The sequence below is a fragment of the Panthera pardus genome, unplaced genomic scaffold, assembly GCF_024362965.1.
Source record: "Panthera pardus isolate Hobbes unplaced genomic scaffold, ASM2436296v1 HiC_scaffold_2, whole genome shotgun sequence".
NCBI classification, from domain to species: Eukaryota; Metazoa; Chordata; class Mammalia; order Carnivora; family Felidae; genus Panthera; species Panthera pardus.
The window spans coordinates 43,656,434-43,674,280 of record NW_026526765.1 but is presented as its reverse complement, the minus strand read 5'-3'; the positions used below and the strand labels follow the sequence as shown (position 1 = coordinate 43,674,280).

Below are 17,847 nucleotides of genomic sequence, written 5' to 3'. Positions count from 1 at the left end.
AGGTGGAAATGGCCAATACCACCTGAAAAGACACTCAATATCACTAGCCACCAGGTAAATGCAAATCAAAAGCCACAATGAGATACTACTTCACACCCACCAAGATGGCTAAAATCAAAGACAGATAATAATAAATACTGGTGAAGCTGTGGAGAAACTAGAATCCTCGAACACAGTTGGTGGGAATGTGAGATGGTGTAGCTACTTTGGACAAAAGTCTCACGGTTCCTCAAAAGGCTAAATGACCCAGCAATTCTACTCCTAGGTATATCCTGAAATGAAAATGTATGTCCACAGAAAAACTCGTACACAAATGGTGATCCCAGTATTATTCCTAATAGCCAAATGTGAAAATAAAGCTGATGAATGGATAAATGAAATGTGCTGTATCCATACAATACTACTTAGCAATAAAAAGAAATTAAATACTGACATAATACCAAATACAAAAATAAATTAAGTACTGACAAATACATGTGACAACATGGGTGAACCCTGAAAACATTCTAGTTGAAAAGTCAGTCACAGAGCACCATATAGTATATGATTTTGTTCATAAGAAAGTCTAGAACAGAAAATAGATTATTAGTTGCCTACGGTTTAGGGTAGGGAGTTAAGAGGAATTAGCAGTGACACCTAAGGGACAGAGTTTCTTTTGGAGTGATGAAAATGTTCTAAAATGGATTTTATGCACATCTCTGTGAATACACTAAAAGCCAGTGAATTGTACACTTTAAATGGCTGAAGTATATCCCATGCCATTTGAATTATATCTCAATAAAACTGCTTAAAAAAACCAAACAGATTTCTGACCCCAGTCTGATTCAACATGAACAGTTTATTTTTAACCAGCTTCCTAGATGATCCTGATTACAGATGGATTCATAATAAGCACTAGAAAAATACATATGATGTTATTATGATAGGTGTACCCCAGGCCTCACCTCCTACCAGAGTTCATGGATCGGTGATATTTGCAGACTAAAATTGCCACCCATTATTCCTAAACGATTACATTGGGTTAGACTTTGGAACCAGAGAAACAGCGAATTCTCTAGATGCGTTTTCTTTTCTCTGTTGCTGGGATTCCAAAGTCATGAACAAGGACACAGATTGTGTTGCTATCTGTGATCTACAAGGAGGAAAGTGAAAATCTCTAACTTCCACGTGATCTGCTGTTTTTAAAGGGCATCAGATAAAACTCCATCTAACCTACCACAGAAGTGCATTCCATAATTTGACTCCTGCCTAAATGAGCCTGGTGAGAGGGCAGCTGACCTCAGCGGTCTCTGCCCAGGAGGGGCAAACACGCTCACTTTTTACCCACAGTCATAAAAACCACTAAACGTCAGAACCAGGCGTGACTTATAGAAGATAAAGCCCCAGCTTCTCATTCAAAGGTGAGAAAACCAAGGCCCCAGCTAGTTAAAGACTTGGGATTAGAATATAACATTCCAGATTCTTAGTCAGTGTTTCTATCACACCATAAATTCTCTCTCCTCCCTGCCATCTTCCCTGGAACAAAACTGGGGCCAGGATTAGGTGTGCATGGGGAATTCTGCATAATAAAAGACAGAACAAGTTCAGAGTTAGATGTGATTATCACCGCAGAGAAGTTCAAGAACAAGAAGTCAGAAAGGTCACTATGCACACCTATGGTTCTGCAGTTCTTTTCCATTCCATCACTCTTGGAATGAGTCCCCATTTGGGAAATGGTGATCTATGTGCCATGAGCATCCCAGTAACCCAGATAGATTTCTGACTTCACGGAATAGGGAGGCACAGTGGAGTATTTTCTACTGGAGAGGGTCATTGAGAACTGGCCCTGGGTGTTAAGGCTTCCGAGAGAAATGTTTGGGAGATAAGAGATGGCACCAAGTGCAATATCATGTAGTTTCTATTCTGGTACATTTAGAATGTCCCATCCACTGGACCCCACACCCATAAAACAGCTAGCTTTGTGTACTTAGACCCAGTAAGGCCTGGCTTAAGGAAGGAGCCTCAGGATTCCTCCACGGCCCCGGATGAGGCAAAAAGACTCAGTGAGAGTTTCCTCTACAGGACAAAGAGAAAAGCTATCCTAGGTGTTAGTGGTCGTCAGCCAGTCACACACTTCTGGAAGGGGTTATCAGAGCCAGGCCAGCAAAAGTAGAAACCAAAGTCCATTTACTCAGCCCAGTTCTAGGACCTTGCTTTCAGGTCATGGTAGAAAGAAATGTATCATTAACAGCACAATGACTCTTCAGAATCCGACCTTGGAAGAGATATCAAGCATTTAAAGAATTGAGACACTCCCTGGGGAGGGAGGAGGAGGAATAATAAAAAAAATAAATAAAAATTAAAAAACCAGGAGGGGTACTTAACAGGAGATGAGACAAAGGGGAAAGTAACACGTTCACAAAACTGGCCATCTATCCTACCCACCCTACTTCACATTCTCCATGCTAACAAGTCCAGTCCTAGAATTTCACAGAACCCCTGAGTTGGAAGAAAACCTAACACTCTATCTAGCCCAAAGCTCTACCCAATACAATAATCTAATCCATGACATTCCCAAAAGTAATTGCCAAGGGACAATTATCTCCAGTGACAGGGAGCTCCATGCTCTGCGTTGCCACATGAAAGAGCACTTATTCTTAGAAAGTTCTTCTGCTCACCCAAAAACCACTTCCCTTTCGGCACTTGCATCCACTGGTCCTAGTTATAACCTCTGGAATACCGCAGAAGAAATGGAATCTGCCTTTAGAATAGACAAAGACAGCTCCGAGCCCGTCACGCTGCCACAGAGGTGATGCCGAATGAACGGCTACACGGTTTAAAGGGAAAATAAGGACTCAACGGCAGGTGATTATAAATGGCACCATCAGCAAACAAAGGAAAAGAGACGTAATATCATCATCGCAGCAGCCTCTTCTTCATACAGCCTCCACCCCACAGTCTCAAACTCAGAGCAAGAGATCCAGTCTTTTGTGTCCCCTTTACTTCTTGACAACAAAAAAATCTTTAAAGAAAACATACTCTAAGTGCACACGTGAACGACTATAGACTAGGCCCTCGACAAAGAGTCAAAGAGGGGCTTGATCACGTTAAAGTGATTAAAGACCGTCAAAAAGACTTTCAGCGGTCAGCATTTATCTTGGACATAATACAGAGATAAGAAGAAAGAGGAGGATTTCATGGCAACCCAGAAATAACTGAAGTAGGGAACCGCTTCCTAGACAACTGGATTAATCTTTGTTGCACAGTGGTAGTACTACACACAGGGGAAAACCCTCTCTGAATAGAAAACAAACAGACCCTGATGCACCGAATGTCAGAGCAGACGAGGTCCTTAGGGATTCAACTTCATCACGGTACAGGCTGGGAAACCTACACCCACTCCAGGATGGGAGTCACCCAAGGTTGCAAAGCAAGTGTCAGAGCTAGAACACAGTCTCTCAATTCCCCAATCTCGGCTCTTTCCGTTACACCATGCCGCTATGTTATTTTAGCAAGCCTCAAACGACTGCATGCAAGTAACCAGTATTCCCCAAATGACACAAGCTACAGAAAACATAAAGCCAAGGCCTTCGCATTCTTCGAGTTAATGGCCAGGGCGTTCCACAGCCCCAGCTGCGAGCCACCTTCTGCAATTCTTATTTCATATCTCAGTATGATTTACACAAAATTGCAGGACGGTTAGAAGCAAAGCCTCCAGAATGATGAGTCTGCAGAAAAACCGTGAACACTGAAACAGGGAACCACACCCAGAGCCAAGCCAATCCGGGAGATGGAGACCGTAGAGCTAAAAAGGCAGAGCTAGAAGAGAAGAGGACAGGAAGAGGGTGCCTTTCCACATGTCAAGTTTTCCGCAGGAGGCAGTGTGGGGAAAGGCGAACAGCCGCTGGAGGTTGGGGCGCAGGTCTGCCACTAACTCACTGGGTGACCTTAGGCAAGCCCCGACCCCTTCCAGATCCTCCATTTCTCCAACTGTCCTAGAATGGGGTTGCACCAAGTGATTTCCCAGGATCCCAGTTCTGGTATTCTATGACCCAAAGACCCACTATTAGCAAGTCCCCGGCAGGGCTCCCACAGGGCCGGTCACTTGTCCCAGGCGACAGGACCCCCTTGGGAAGCGTGGAAGAAGTCCTGGCTGGTAGGTAGGGTGACCTTTCTCATCCGGGCACCTCAGTTTCCCCACCTGTCAAACGGCAGGGGGAGGTCAAGGGATAGAGCGCGAGGGAAAAGGGATTCTCCAGTTGGCCTCATCCTGGGAGGGGTGCCCGCATCTTACCGCGGCTGAGGCGGGGGAGCCGAGGAGATTCGGACCTGCACCCCAAGCCGATCGGTGCCCGACCCGGAGCATCCGCTGAGCCCCAGAGGAAGGCGAGGTGGGTCCTGCAGGAGGCGGTGACACGCCGTCAGCCCCGGACCATCAGCGCGCGGACGCACCGCTCGGGCTCCGGCTCAGGCTCGGTTCCGGCTCTGGCTCCCGCTTCAGCTCAGCCCACCCGTCCCCGCCTCAGCTCGGAGCCCCAGCCATCCCCCCCCTCCCACCTTTGCTGCCGGGGCAGCCGCTTCCGGGCCCCGTCACGTGATCCCGGCTCCCCAGCCGGAGACCCGGGTCACGTGTTCCAGCGCGTGGCAGCTCCCCTCCACCGAGGAAGCTCCGGAGCCCGGCTCCGCAGCACCACCTGGCGACCTGTTGCTGACACGGCAGGCAGGGCCGGGGGTGTCGCAGAACGGGGCGGGGCTTTGAGCTCGGAGCGTGGCTGGCGAGTCCCCAGAGCTCTGTCCCCTAAGCCCTGCGCTCATTTCTGCACATGGTGTGCTTTCCTTAACACGTTTCGGTGAGCGTATGTTGCTTTATAATTTAAAAAAATTCATCTTTTTAAAAATCCTCTTGTTCTATTTTTCGAAGCTTACACAAACTCATTTTGCTTGCTCCTGGAAATGGGACTGTGAGGTAAGGCAACGTTAACTTTTTAACATATTTAAAATTTTAAGTAATATTCTTAAATGGATGGCAACATCTCAGTATGTTTGAGGTGTATGTGTTACCTAGCGTTCTCTTTCCTCCTTCTCCTTGAATTTTTCCTTTAAAAATTATGTAACTAACAAATTAATTAATTAATTTGAAATTATGTAACCATTCACACACACACACACACACACACACACACACACAGGAATAAACTCTTGATAGAGCTACAAAATGGATAAATCTTAAAATAATTCTGAGTAAAAGAAGTCAGAAAAAATATTCCATTTACCTAATGTTCTAGAAAATGTTAAATAGTCTCCAGTGACAGAAAACCTGTCAGTGGTTGCCTGGAGTGGGTGGGAAGGTCAGGACCGGAGAGATTATAAAGGGGCATAAGAAAACTTTCAAGGTGACAAGTATTTTCACTACCTTGATTGTGCTGATGGTTTCATAAGTGAATATGGATTTTAAGTTATCAAATTATCCACATTCAATACATGCAGTTTAAAAATAAATTTTTAAAAATATGTGCAGTTTATTGTTATGTAAATTATACCTCCATAAAACTGTTAAGATAGTAGAAATTATATATTAATATAATGTTATTATTAGAAATGTTAGACAATATATAGATATATAAACAGTGAAAATTTCCCTGCTCCCAAATTCACGCTTTTCCTCCAAAGACTTACAGTTGCCAGCATGTGAGTATTGTTCTCCATACGCTATACTATGCGTTTATAGAAATATTTATACAGAGAGACATATACAGATTTGTGGTGTTAAAATCTAGAATCATGAATAACAGTACTTACTGTTTTGCTTAAGACTCTTACTCTTAACTATCTATATATACTGTCTCAATTATTTCATAAACATATATTACTTTATATATATATATATATATATATATATATTTAAAGCCTTTGTATGTTCTATGACCCATATATATATTTTTAATGTTTATTTATTTATTTTGAGAGAGAGAGAGAATGCACAAGCTAGGGAGGGGCAGAGAGAGAGGGAGAGAGAAAGAATCCCAAGAAGCCTTTGTGTTGACATGGGACTTGATCTCACAAACCAGGAGATCATGACCTGAGCAAAAGCAAGAGTCAGTCACTTAACCAACTGAGCCACCCAGGCACCTCACCGTGTTATTTATTTATTTATTTATTTATTTATTTATTTTTACATTTATTTATTTTTGAGGGACAGAAAGAGACAGAGCACAAGTGGGGAAGGGCCAGAGAGAGAGGGAGACTCAGAATCAGAAGCAGGCTCCAGGCTCTGAGCTGTCAGCACACAGCCAGACATGGGGCTTGAACTCATAAACCATGAGATCATGACCTGAGCTGAAGTCGGATGCTTAACCGACTAAGCCACCCAGGTGCCCCTCACCCCACCATATTTTTTAAAATATCTACCCCAGTTGGTTCATTTCACCAGGGAAAGAGAAAAGAATGCAGGTTCGTGCTCAATTCAAAATAGCAAGGCCAGTGAGTTCATCTCATCCCTGGAAGAACCCAGCAATTTATTGACTGATCAGTGCCAGAAACTGTGCTTGGAATGCTTCTGAGCCCAGGTTACCTCCAGGTCTTGAATTTCATTGATTCAATGGCTCCTTCTGATGTCATGGTCAAGAAAGCCCGATCTTAAGAGAACCAAAGAGCTCCCTGTTGGAATTACTGATGCAAGGGGGACTTTGCCTTCCCCAATTGGCTCCTGGGAGGCACTGACTATAATAAGGATTCTTTCTTATATCTGGCCACCACACTCTTATTAGAAAGACCTTTGCATCATTTTCAGATACTGTTAGGATTCTATCAAGCTTATCATTATGCAGTCATAATTAGAAATTAACATAGTTATAGGGCACCTGGGTGGCTGAGTCGGTTAAGCGTCTGACTTAGCTCAGGTCATGATCTCATGGCTCATGAGTTCAAGCCCCGTGTTGGGTTCTGTGCTGACAGCTCAGAGCCTGGAGCTGCTTTGGATTCTGTGTCTCCCTCTCTCTCTCTGCCCCTCCCCCACTTGCACACTCTCTCTCTCTCTCTCTCTCTCTCTCTCTCAAAAATAAACATTGAAAAATTAAAAATTAAAAATTAAAAAGAAAAGAAATTAACACAATTACATCTCCTTGTCATTCCCAGAGAACTTTTCCCAACTATACAAATCCCCACCTCTGCTTCCACAGTTTACTCAGAAGTATAAATGAAGATTCACTGTTCAATATGGATGCATAAATAGGGGCACCTGGGTGGCTCAGTTGCTTAAGCATCCAATTCTGGCTCAGGTCATTCATGATCTCCCGGTTTGTGGGTTTGAGCCCAGTGTCGGGCTCTGTGCTGACAGTTCAGAGACTGGAGCCCGTTTCAAATTCTGTGTCTCCCTCTCTCTGCCCCTCCCCTGCTTGTGTTCTCTCTCGCTCTCTCTCTCAGAAATAAATAAACACTTAAAAAATATTTTTAAAAATATATGGAAGTATACATAAAAAAGCACTTTGACTCTTTTACTCCTCGAAAACTATGCAAAAGCAAAACGTAAAAACTCTGAAAACTCTATTTTCAGCAAAGGGAGAAGATAGAATCCACAGATCCCGAAATATGCGTAAGGGCTAACAAAAGCGCTGAGATCAGACAGAAGCTATAAAGGAAAATGGAAAAGAAATTCAAAGAGAAGCAAAGGGACCCAGTGGGGACAGATCTCAGGAATGCAACAGTGAAAATGCTCTTCCTGAAGAGGAAGAGCTCACTTAGAGCTGCTCGGCTCTATTTGTTTTGTTTGCAACAATGGGTGTGGAAACAGTTCAGCAAGACTCAACAAAAGCTCTCCTGAATCTGGTTTGGATCCGGGAAGCCAGGAAGATAAAGATAACAGCAAGAAGCACAGGGATGAGCCATATTTGCAGGAAGCAATTGGTCTATGGCAATGAAACAGAAACGACTGGAAATACACTTGTTGTTGAGGATGTAAAGCAACTGGAAGTTTCATCCACTGCTGGGGGGAGTGGACAGTGATGCAACCGCTTCGGAAAGTTGTTTTGATGGTTTTTTATGAAGTTAAACACATATCCTGCGATCCAGCAATTCCACTCCTAGGTATTGACCCAGGGAGAATAAAAGTGTTTATCCACACCAGGGCCTCGACTAGGGGGAGGCAAGCAAGGTGCCGCAGATGGGACATTTAAAGAGGCACTCGCTTTTAGGATTGTACAGGCGCAGGGTTGGCACTTACATGAACACAAGAGCGGGTGCCTCCTTAAATTTTGTGACCTAGGCTTCTTGTCTTGCCTCACCCGGGTCCAGGCTGTGGTCCACACAGACTTGTATTCAAATTTTCACAGCAGACACCTTAATAAAGCTAAATCAGTGACAACCCACACATTTATCAATAGGTGAATTGGTAAACAAATTGTGGCATATAGAGCAGAAAGGAGCTATTGATACATGCAAAAATGTGGATGAATCTCATTATGGCTAAGTGGAAGAAGCCATACACACAAAACTGCATACTATATGATTCGGTTTATATAAATGTAAAGAATGGGCAAAACCGAATCTAGTGACAGAAAGCTGAACAATGGTTTCTTGACATGTGTCAAAGAAACATGTGGGGATTGGCTGCAAAGGGACACAGAGAGCTTTCTGGAGTAATGCTAACATTCTATATATTGATTGGGATGCTGGTTATATGGGTTTATTTTTTTACTTATTAAATTAAATACTTATTAAATGCAGGGCTCGATCTCACGAACTGTGAGATCATGACCTGGGCCAAAGTCAGACATTTAACCAACTGAGCCACATGGGCTGGGGGCGGGGGGGGGGGGGGAGGGAACCTAAAATACGTTAACTTGATTGTATATAAATTGTACTCCTAAAGGTTCATTTAAAAATTGTAAAGAGATTACAAGACATCTGGGAAAACCTCCAAGACAAAAGAATAACCAAATGCACAAACACATGAAGCATTTTGGAGGAGACCATGCAAAAAACAAACACGCAGACAAATATCCTCAGAGAGACAAGATGTTGCCATCATGACATAACAACGATAGCAACAACAAAAATATTGCTTTTAAAAAATATTGTTAGGGGATGGAAATTAAGAATGTAATAACAAAAATGAAGAATCAAATAGAAGAGTAAGAAGATGAAAATAAAGAAATTGGTTCTTTTTCATTAATGAATATTTATTATATGTGCCAGCCACTGGGCCTAAAACAGTGAACACAATAGACAAAAATCCCCGCCCTTGTGAAACATTTTAGGGAGGGAAGAGAACAAAAATAAATAAGTAATATCCATGTCATGTCAGCGGGTGTACCTGCTATGGAGCAAAATCAGGAAAGTGGGAGAGGGAGTCTAGAGGCAGAGAGGAGGGATTGAAGCCTTTTTAAATAGTCAGGAATATACTACTGAGAGGTGATATCTCAACAAAGTCCTAAAATAGGGGAGGAAACAATCCCTGTGGACTTCTTTGAGAAGAGCATTCTGGGCAGAGGGAATAGCATGTTCTAGGAGCCCAGGAGGGAATGTGCCTAGCCTATTGGAAGAATTAAAAGGAAGTCAGTGTGTGCATGATACTGTATGTAGAAAACCCTAAAAACTCCATCAAAAAGCTACTAGCACTGATAGGTGAATTCAGTAAGGCCTATTCATTCAGATAGGTGAATTCAGTAAGGATACAAAATCAATATGCAGAAATCTGTTACTAATAATGAAGTAGCAGAAAGAGAAGATAAGAAAGCAATCCCATTTACAATTGTGCCAAAAATAATAAAATAGCTGGGAATAAGCTTGACTGAGGAGGTAAAAGAACTGTACTCTGACAATTACAAAGCACTGACGAAAGAAATTGAAGATGGCAATAAACAAATGGAAAGATATTCCATGCTAATGGATTGGGAAAACAGATATTGCTAATATGTTCGTACTACCCAAAGCAATCTACAGATTTAATGCAGTACCTATCAAAGTGCCAACAGCATTTTTCACAGAACTAGAACAGCATTTTTCACAGAAGTAATCCTAAAATGTGTATGGAATCACAAAAGACCCCTAATGGCCAAACAACCTTGAAAAAGAAGAACAAAACCTGAGGTAACACAATCCCAGATTTCAAGATTCATTACAAAGCTGTAGTCATCAAGACAGTATGGTAGTGACCCAAAAACAGACACACAGACAAATGGAACAGAGTAAAGAGCCCAGAAATAAACCCATGATTATATGGTCAAATAGTCTATGACGAAGAGGCAAGAATATGCAAGGGGAAAGAGACAATCTCTTCAACAGATGGTGTTGGGAAAACTGGACAGCTACATGAAAAGAATGAAACTGAACCATTTTCTTATACCATACACAAAAATAAACTCAAACTGGATTAAAGACCTAAATGTGAGACTTGAACCTATAAAAATCCTAAAAGAGAGCAGAGGCAGTAATTTTTCCGACATCAGCTATAGCAACGTTTTTCTAGTTATGTCTCCTGAGGCAAGGGAAACAAAAGCAAAAGTAAACTATTGGAACTACATCAAAATAAAAAGTTTCTGCACAGCAAAGGAAACAATCAACAAAACTTAAAGACAATCTAGTGAATGAGAGAAGCTATTTGCAAATGATATGTTCAATAAGGTATTAGTATTCAAAAATATAAAGAACTTATCAACACAACACCATAAAAAATAATCCAATTTAAAAATGGGCAGAAAACATAAAACAGACATTTCTCCAAAGAAGACATACAGATGGCCCACAGACACATGAAAAGATGCTCAACATCACTCATCATCAGGGAAATGCAAATCAAAACCACAATGAGATATCACCTCACACCTATCAAAATAGCTAAAATCAAAAACACAACAAACAACAACTGTTGGCAAGGATGTGGAGAAAAAGCAACCCTTTCGCACTGTTGTTGGGAACGCAGACTGGTGCAGCCACTGTGAAAGGCTCCTCAAAAAATTAAAAATAGAATTATCATATGATCCAGTAATTCCACAACTGGGTATTTACCCAAAGAATACAAAAACGCTCATTCAAAAAGATATTTGCACCCCTGTGTTTATTGTGACATAATTTACAATAACCAAATTATGCAAGCAGCCTAAGTGTCCATTGACAGATGAATAGATAAAGAAGATGTGGTATGTATATGTAACAGAATATTACTGAGCCATGAAAAAGAATGAAATCTTGCCATTTGCAACAACATGGATGGACCCGGAGGATATAATGTTAAGTGAAATAAGTAAGACAAATACCATATGATTTCACTCATATGTGCAATTTAAGAAACAAAAGAGATGAACAAAGAAAGAAAGAGACAAACCAAGAAACAGACTCCTAACTATAGCAAACAAACTGATGGTTACCAGAGGGGAGGTGGGGGGGGGGGTGGTGTGAAAAGGGGATTAAGAGCACACTTATCATGATGAGCATTGAGTAATGTATGGAAGTGTTGAATCGCTATACGGTACACCTGAGACTAATATACCACTGTACATTAACTATATTAGAATTAAATAAATACAAGGAGGTCAGTGTGGCTGTAGCAGAATGAGCTATGGAGAAGTAAATCAGGCCAGAGCAAGCACAAGTGGGCGAAAACTGTATAAAGCTCTGTGAGCCATTTTAAGGACTTTGGCTCTTACTCTGAGTGAGATGGGAAGATATTGGAGGAGTCTGAGCAGATGAATGCCATGATCTGACTTGGGTTTAAAAGGATGCTCTGGGGGCGCCTGGGTGGCTTAGTCGGTTGGGCATCCAACTTCGGCTCAGGTCATGATCTCACGGTTTGTGAGTTCGGGCCCTGCATCGGGCTCTGTACTGACAGCTCAGAGCCTGGAGCCTGCTTCGGATTCTGTATCTCCCCCTCTCTCTGCCCCTCCCATGGTCATGCTCTGTCTCTCTCTGTCTGTCAATAATAAATAAACGTTAAAAAAATTTTTTTTTTTTAAAACAGGATGCTCTGCCTATTGGGTTGATTTAGGCATGGGCAGAAAGGGGAGACCAGTCAGGAGGCAGTTTCTATAATCTGGAATAAGATTATGATGATTTGACAAGAATAAGCACAGTGAAGATGGTGAGAAGTGGTCAATTTCTGAAAAATAGTTTTATGGTAGATTGGAAATGTTAAATGTCAATGGAAGGAAATGGAGTATGAGAGAGAGGAGATAAATACTTTGGCCTGAACCACGGGAAGAGTAGAGCTGCCTTCTACAAGACCAGGAAGACAATGGCAGGAGCAGGCCTCTAGGATCAGTGAGTCCAGCCCCCTATCCTTTGGTGGGGAAACCAAGGCCCAGAGAGGAGGAGCGGTGCACCCAGAGTCTCACACAGGTCATGTGTCTCTTTGCTCTAGCAAAGAGCCCTTGCTTTGGAGCCGTTGGCCCCCACATCATACAAAGGTAACAAAATAACATATAGAGAATGATTACATTTTGTTTAAAAAAAAAAACAGGGTGTATATGCACACGACAGTCTGTATGCACATGAGTTACGTGAATTTAAGGTAGTGTGATATAAAAATATTAGTAAAGATCCACTTTGTATGCAGAATTTACAGCCTTTAGAATCCCACCCAAATTCAAAATTTCACAAAGTATGTCATAATAGCCAGACTGATGCTCAGAAGGGCACAGTGAATTGTCCTACACTATAACTTCCATACGGTGGCCACTTTGGCTGGGACACAGAAGTGCCCACCTGGTCCTTCTGTGAGAATACAGAGAGAAATGCCCTGGTCACATGGCATTTGTGTGAGAGGTCTGAGTAGTTATTAGCTGTAGCATGAGCATTCATCATTAGTATAATTTAAAACATTCTGTAAGCCATAACGATATAATTCAAGGATTCATTAAGTGGCACAAGTGCTGAAAAATGAATTTTAAAATCCTCAGTTTGGGCATGGGTATTAGAAGACATAATATTCCTATAACGAAGGCTGAACATCATCATGACATCACATGCTGAGGACTAGGGAGAGTGCATCCTGCAAAATAAATTAGGAACAGAGTGGAAATGAAAAGCAGCAATTTAAAGCAAAGACCCTGCTAAGGAAGCAAATACCAGCTCAAGTACATAGGAAAAGTGCTGGTGCCAGATCAACCCGTTATAATGTGCCTCTTGGCCAAGCTGTTGTGATTTTTATAATGATCTGAAAGGCAGTGATAATGATAAGATGTTTTACCACGAGTATTTCTGCGGTAAATGGAGTACGTTTAAAGAAGAGTATGTTACAAAGCTAAGACACTTAGGCGCTCTGGAGTCCCAGAGAAAAAAATGTACGAGTGCTTCAAAAGCCCCTCCTGTGAATCCAGGACGAGTGCTGTGCCACCAATATTGGCATTCTGATGCCTGGGAGAGTGTGTGAGGGACAGAAGATTCTGCAGACACAGAACTGGGAGGCGCAGGTGAAAAGATGGCAAGGGGTGCATCAGTCCGACAACCTGCACTAGCCCCCAGGATTACAATGACAGGAGCGTCAATGCACGTGTGTGAGACCCTTGGAACCAAAGGCTGCTCACAGGAGGGCATCACAAGAGCACGCTTTAAACGTATTATACTGCTTTAATGGAAGGAAGACTTTCCCAGTGCTGTGCGATAGCCAATGGGGTATCACAAATGGGTTATGGGGTGCTGAGGTATTGATACTCTTGCCCCTTGAAGCAGCCAGGCAGGTCCCAAAGTGGCTAGAGCTCCTGAGACAGTTAGCTCTAACCATAAACAGGCTTTGTTCTTTCATCCTGAGGACCTAGAAAATGTTATTTTCTACATGTTATGATATAAAAAAAGACTGGGAAACGCTGGATAAGTAGAGTATCGATATAATTTCAAATGGAGACACTTTTGAGAATGAAAGGGGCCTTGTTAATATTTGCATCAGGACAATTGGCATAGAGTGGGACTGCTCCAGGTAAACTGGGATGTATGATGGAGTAGGCAGATTAATGGTCTCCAGAGATGTCCACATCCTTATCCCCGCAACGCTTAGACAGCAAAAGGGACTTTGCAGATGTGATTAAAGTAAGGGTTTTGAGATGAGGAGATTATCCTGGATTATCTGGATGGACCTGGTGACATCGCAAGGGCTCTTACAGGAGGGAGGCTAGAAGGTCAGGGAAGAGGCAAGATGCTATTCTACTGGCTTTGAAGATGGAAGGAGGAGCTGCATGCCAAGGGAATGTGGGAGGCTCTAGAAGCTGGGAGAAAAAGGAAGCCGATACTCCCTAGAGCCTCCTGAAAGAACAGTTTTGCTAACATCTTGATTTTAGGACTTCTGACTTCCAGAACTGTACGAGAATGTTTGTGTTCTTTTACTCCGCTGTGCTTGTGGTAATTTGTTGCAACAGCAATAGAAAACCAGTACAAATATTTGTAATTGACAATAAATTTATCTCTATGCTTATATAATTTTAAGCTATAAAGGTAAATAACTAAAACAGGTATAAATTTGCACTAACATTGTATTAATAAGTTGAAAACTCATTATATTGTATAGAGAGATGGAAAACTAGAGAACTGAAAAAACAGATGTTAAAAAAGCTTAGCCACAGAAAGAGGGACTTTTCATGGAGAAGGTTAGATGAGAAGACTCCAGTTTTTATTATAAATCCTCTGGTTAAAATATTAATAGTCTAAACCTGGGCGTGTATGTTTTATTTTGAGTGTTAGTTTTTAAAGTAAGGTTGTTTGGGGGTAAGTTTCCAAGAGCTTATTGGGCTCAGGTTCTCCAAAGCTATAGCCCCCGCCCTACCTGAAACCTGCTTACAGATTCCCCCTCATCCACAGAACTTCTCCTAACCTTTTACTCAGCCAACAGCTTCCTTGGCACAAGATAAGGCCAACTGGTAGGTCCTCCTGAAATAAGGCAGGAAGAGGCACCATTGGACAAGGAATATTCCCAGGATTGGACCCAGGCAAGGGTCCAAGAGATCTAGAGCAAACCCCCAAAGCACCATCTGTAGGGTGGGCAAACCTTGACTTTACCTCACAATGCTAACAAAGGGCCTGGGAGAGCTGAGAAGAGAGAAGGGCCTCCTGTTGCCACTGAAAAAGCACTGACATAGGAGCATGAAGGAAAGGGCTGGGGCCAGCTCTACCATTGACTTAGCAAATCCCTTTCAGTCTGGGCTTCTGCCCCTAGCTGCTGAAATGAATAGGGGAAGGAAGCTCACCTCCCAAATCTTCCTCCTTCCAAAGATGACTGGGCGGGCCCAAGGTCAGCCAGAGAATCATTATGTATCACACCTCAGAGTTTCTCTGAGATGGTCTGCTGCAACCCATTCATTTACACATGGGAAACAGCCTCTGCGAGACAAAGGTGTTCATTCAAGGTCATACTTGGTAACTTCCAATGACCTTCACTTAGACCCTAGGGTTCTATGGTTACCATTTGCATATGAAGACACAGAATGGTACCCGTTTGATAAGCAAATAAATTGTGTCTGAGTCTTTAAAAAATCCAATATAAGATGCCATTATGGAAAAAACATAGCAACGACCTCATATAAAAGATAAGCAGTTATATCAGCTTTCTATTGCTGTGTAATAAATTACCACAAGCTTAGTGGTTTAAAACAACACACTTTTATTGTCTCATGGTTTCTGTGGGTCAGGGGTGGCTTAACTGGGTCCTCTGCTTACAGGAACTCACAAGGCTGTAGTCAGGTGTTAGCTGGGTTGTGTTCTCATTTGGAAGCACAACTGCCAAAGAATCTTCCTCCGAGCTCACTTGGGTTGTTGGTACATTTACTTGCTATTGTAGGACTGAAATCCTCAGCTTCTCACTGGCAGTTGGCTTCTTGTTGGCCCTCAGCTCCTAGCCATGTGAGCCTTCCAACATGGCCACTTCTCCAAAGCCAGCTGAGCTTTGAGGACTCTAGAGAGAGTTTGCTGGTTATATAAATTCTTAGATGACGTAATGTAATCATGAAAGCGACATCCCATCACCTTTGCCACATTCTGTTAGTCAGAAGCAAGCATGGGTCCCACCCACACTCAAGGGGAGGGGATATATAAGAGCACGAATACCATGAATATCAACAGAGGTGGCACCTTACAGTCTATCCACCATTGTGGTGAAAACTATAAGTGTAAAAAGACTGAAATCTCTACTCCAGCTAAGACGAGAACTCAGGTTTAGCCACTGGATTTTGGAATGCAAGGCATTGTTACCCTTGACAAGAATAGTTTCAATGAAGTAATAAGGATCAAAGTCTACTGGAATAGATTCAAGAGAATGGAAAGTGAGAAATTGGAGAGAGTGAGTAGAGACACCTCTTTCAAGGAGTTGTGCTATGAAAGAGAACAGAGAGATGAGAGAACAGTTACTCTATTATGTTTATATGTTCATTGGAACAATGCAGTAGGAAGGGGAATTTTGATGATCCAAGAGAGAAGGAAGGATCATTGCAAGAGCAAAACTCTTGGTTAAGTAAAGGGAAGGGGAGGAGATCAGTGTGCAAGATAAAGGAACTTAATGACAGGTGAGGACAGTTTACCTATTTTTGTGGGAGAAAAGCCTGGTATATGATTCAGACACAGGTCAGTGGGTAGATTTCATGGGTGGAGGATAAGGAAGTTCTCTTCTGATTGCTTCTATTTCCTCAATGAAATAAAAACAATGTCATCAGCTGAGAGTGAAAAGGGGAGAATACTGGAGGTTTGAATCAAGAGAAGGGATAAGAAATAGTCCTCCTGAAGAATGGGAAAGCAACAGAAACAAGATAAGTCATAGATCTGCCCAACAGTGCTGGGACCCACCTGAGGGTCGTGTTCATAAATTTAAGATGCAACCAGTTGGCAAATCTGTGTATATTTCTCAACCCATATTCAACTGCTTGGGTGTAGTCTCAAAGTAGAGGTGAAGTTGCATCTACCCAGTATTATGGCTTTGAAAGTTGGACACAATACAAGGAAAGGGATAAGACAGATAAGAGTGAGTGGCCGGGGTGACTGCAATGACTGTCTAATAGCTGGGTTAAGATGGCAGTGAGGGTATGAGGGGACGAGCAGTAGATAGGGAGCAGAGTAGCACTGGTAGACTGGGGGACCTGATGTCAAAGATCTGGTGCGGTCTGCAAACTCATGGATAGAAGATGGACCGATAGGAGTTGGTAAGCCATCTAGAGAATAGGATGTTTGCAGTAGAGATTTTGAAGGTGGTGTAGTCTCCGGTGATGACAAGGCCTAGGCTATGATGGGGGGAGTGGGTGTCTAAGGTGGGGTGAAGGGCAAACTATCTGGAAGCAGTGACCTGCAGAGAAAATGGTGACCACAGGGGAGCCACATTTTAATTAGAGCAAGGAGGTGAAAAGAACATTGCCAGGCAGAGGACTTCCCTCTTCCTCGGGAAAACCTTTGCTGACCTCGTTGCAAGAGCCAACTGCTTTTATTACACTCAAGTGTTCAGAGCACTTACTACAGTTGAAACTTTTACTTATTTATGAGAAACCCAGAGTAATATTCATGGTGTCCAACTAAGCTCCTGGAAAACAGGCACCACACTGCCTGGGACCGGGGGATCCTCAGCACCCAGAAAAGTTCCCGGCACGTGGGCATTCAATCAGTACTGGTAGAAGGAAAAGAACAGACTCTTAGAGCAGTGGTGAGAAGTCTCTGTGGGAGTGGAGGGAAAGCGCATTCATCCACTCATTCGTGCTTTTGGTCTTTTGTTCTTCCTGAGGATCAGAGCCTGCATCACTCCAGGCCAGTGGGGTGGAGCTGTACTGAAGTTCCTGAGGCTTCTAAGGCTCAAGCAGCTGAGAGCTGGGCCTTGCAGCTCCTACATGCCAAGGCTGTTCTTGCTCAAGCTTTTGCCAAACGATGAGACTCCCCACCCCTCACACACAGTGTTTGGAGCTGAAGAGTGAGGTA

General features: G+C 42.7%; 1 protein-coding gene across 4 annotated transcripts in view; it reads right to left on the bottom strand.

The window, feature by feature from the left end:
* The window catches only part of SLC36A1 (solute carrier family 36 member 1), a 154,999-nt gene extending 150,464 nt beyond the window's left edge, over window positions 1-4,535 (bottom strand). For 3 of the 4 annotated variants that reach the window (XM_053907049.1, XM_053907048.1, XM_019464472.2), the window contains exon 1: window positions 4,274-4,534. The gene's annotated coding sequence lies outside the window, so the exon portion shown is untranslated. Of the gene's footprint in view, window positions 1-4,273 lie in introns of all 4 variants that reach the window. The other variant, XM_053907047.1, reaches the window with a different exon arrangement.
* Between the last annotated feature and the right edge of the window lie 13,312 nt (window positions 4,536-17,847).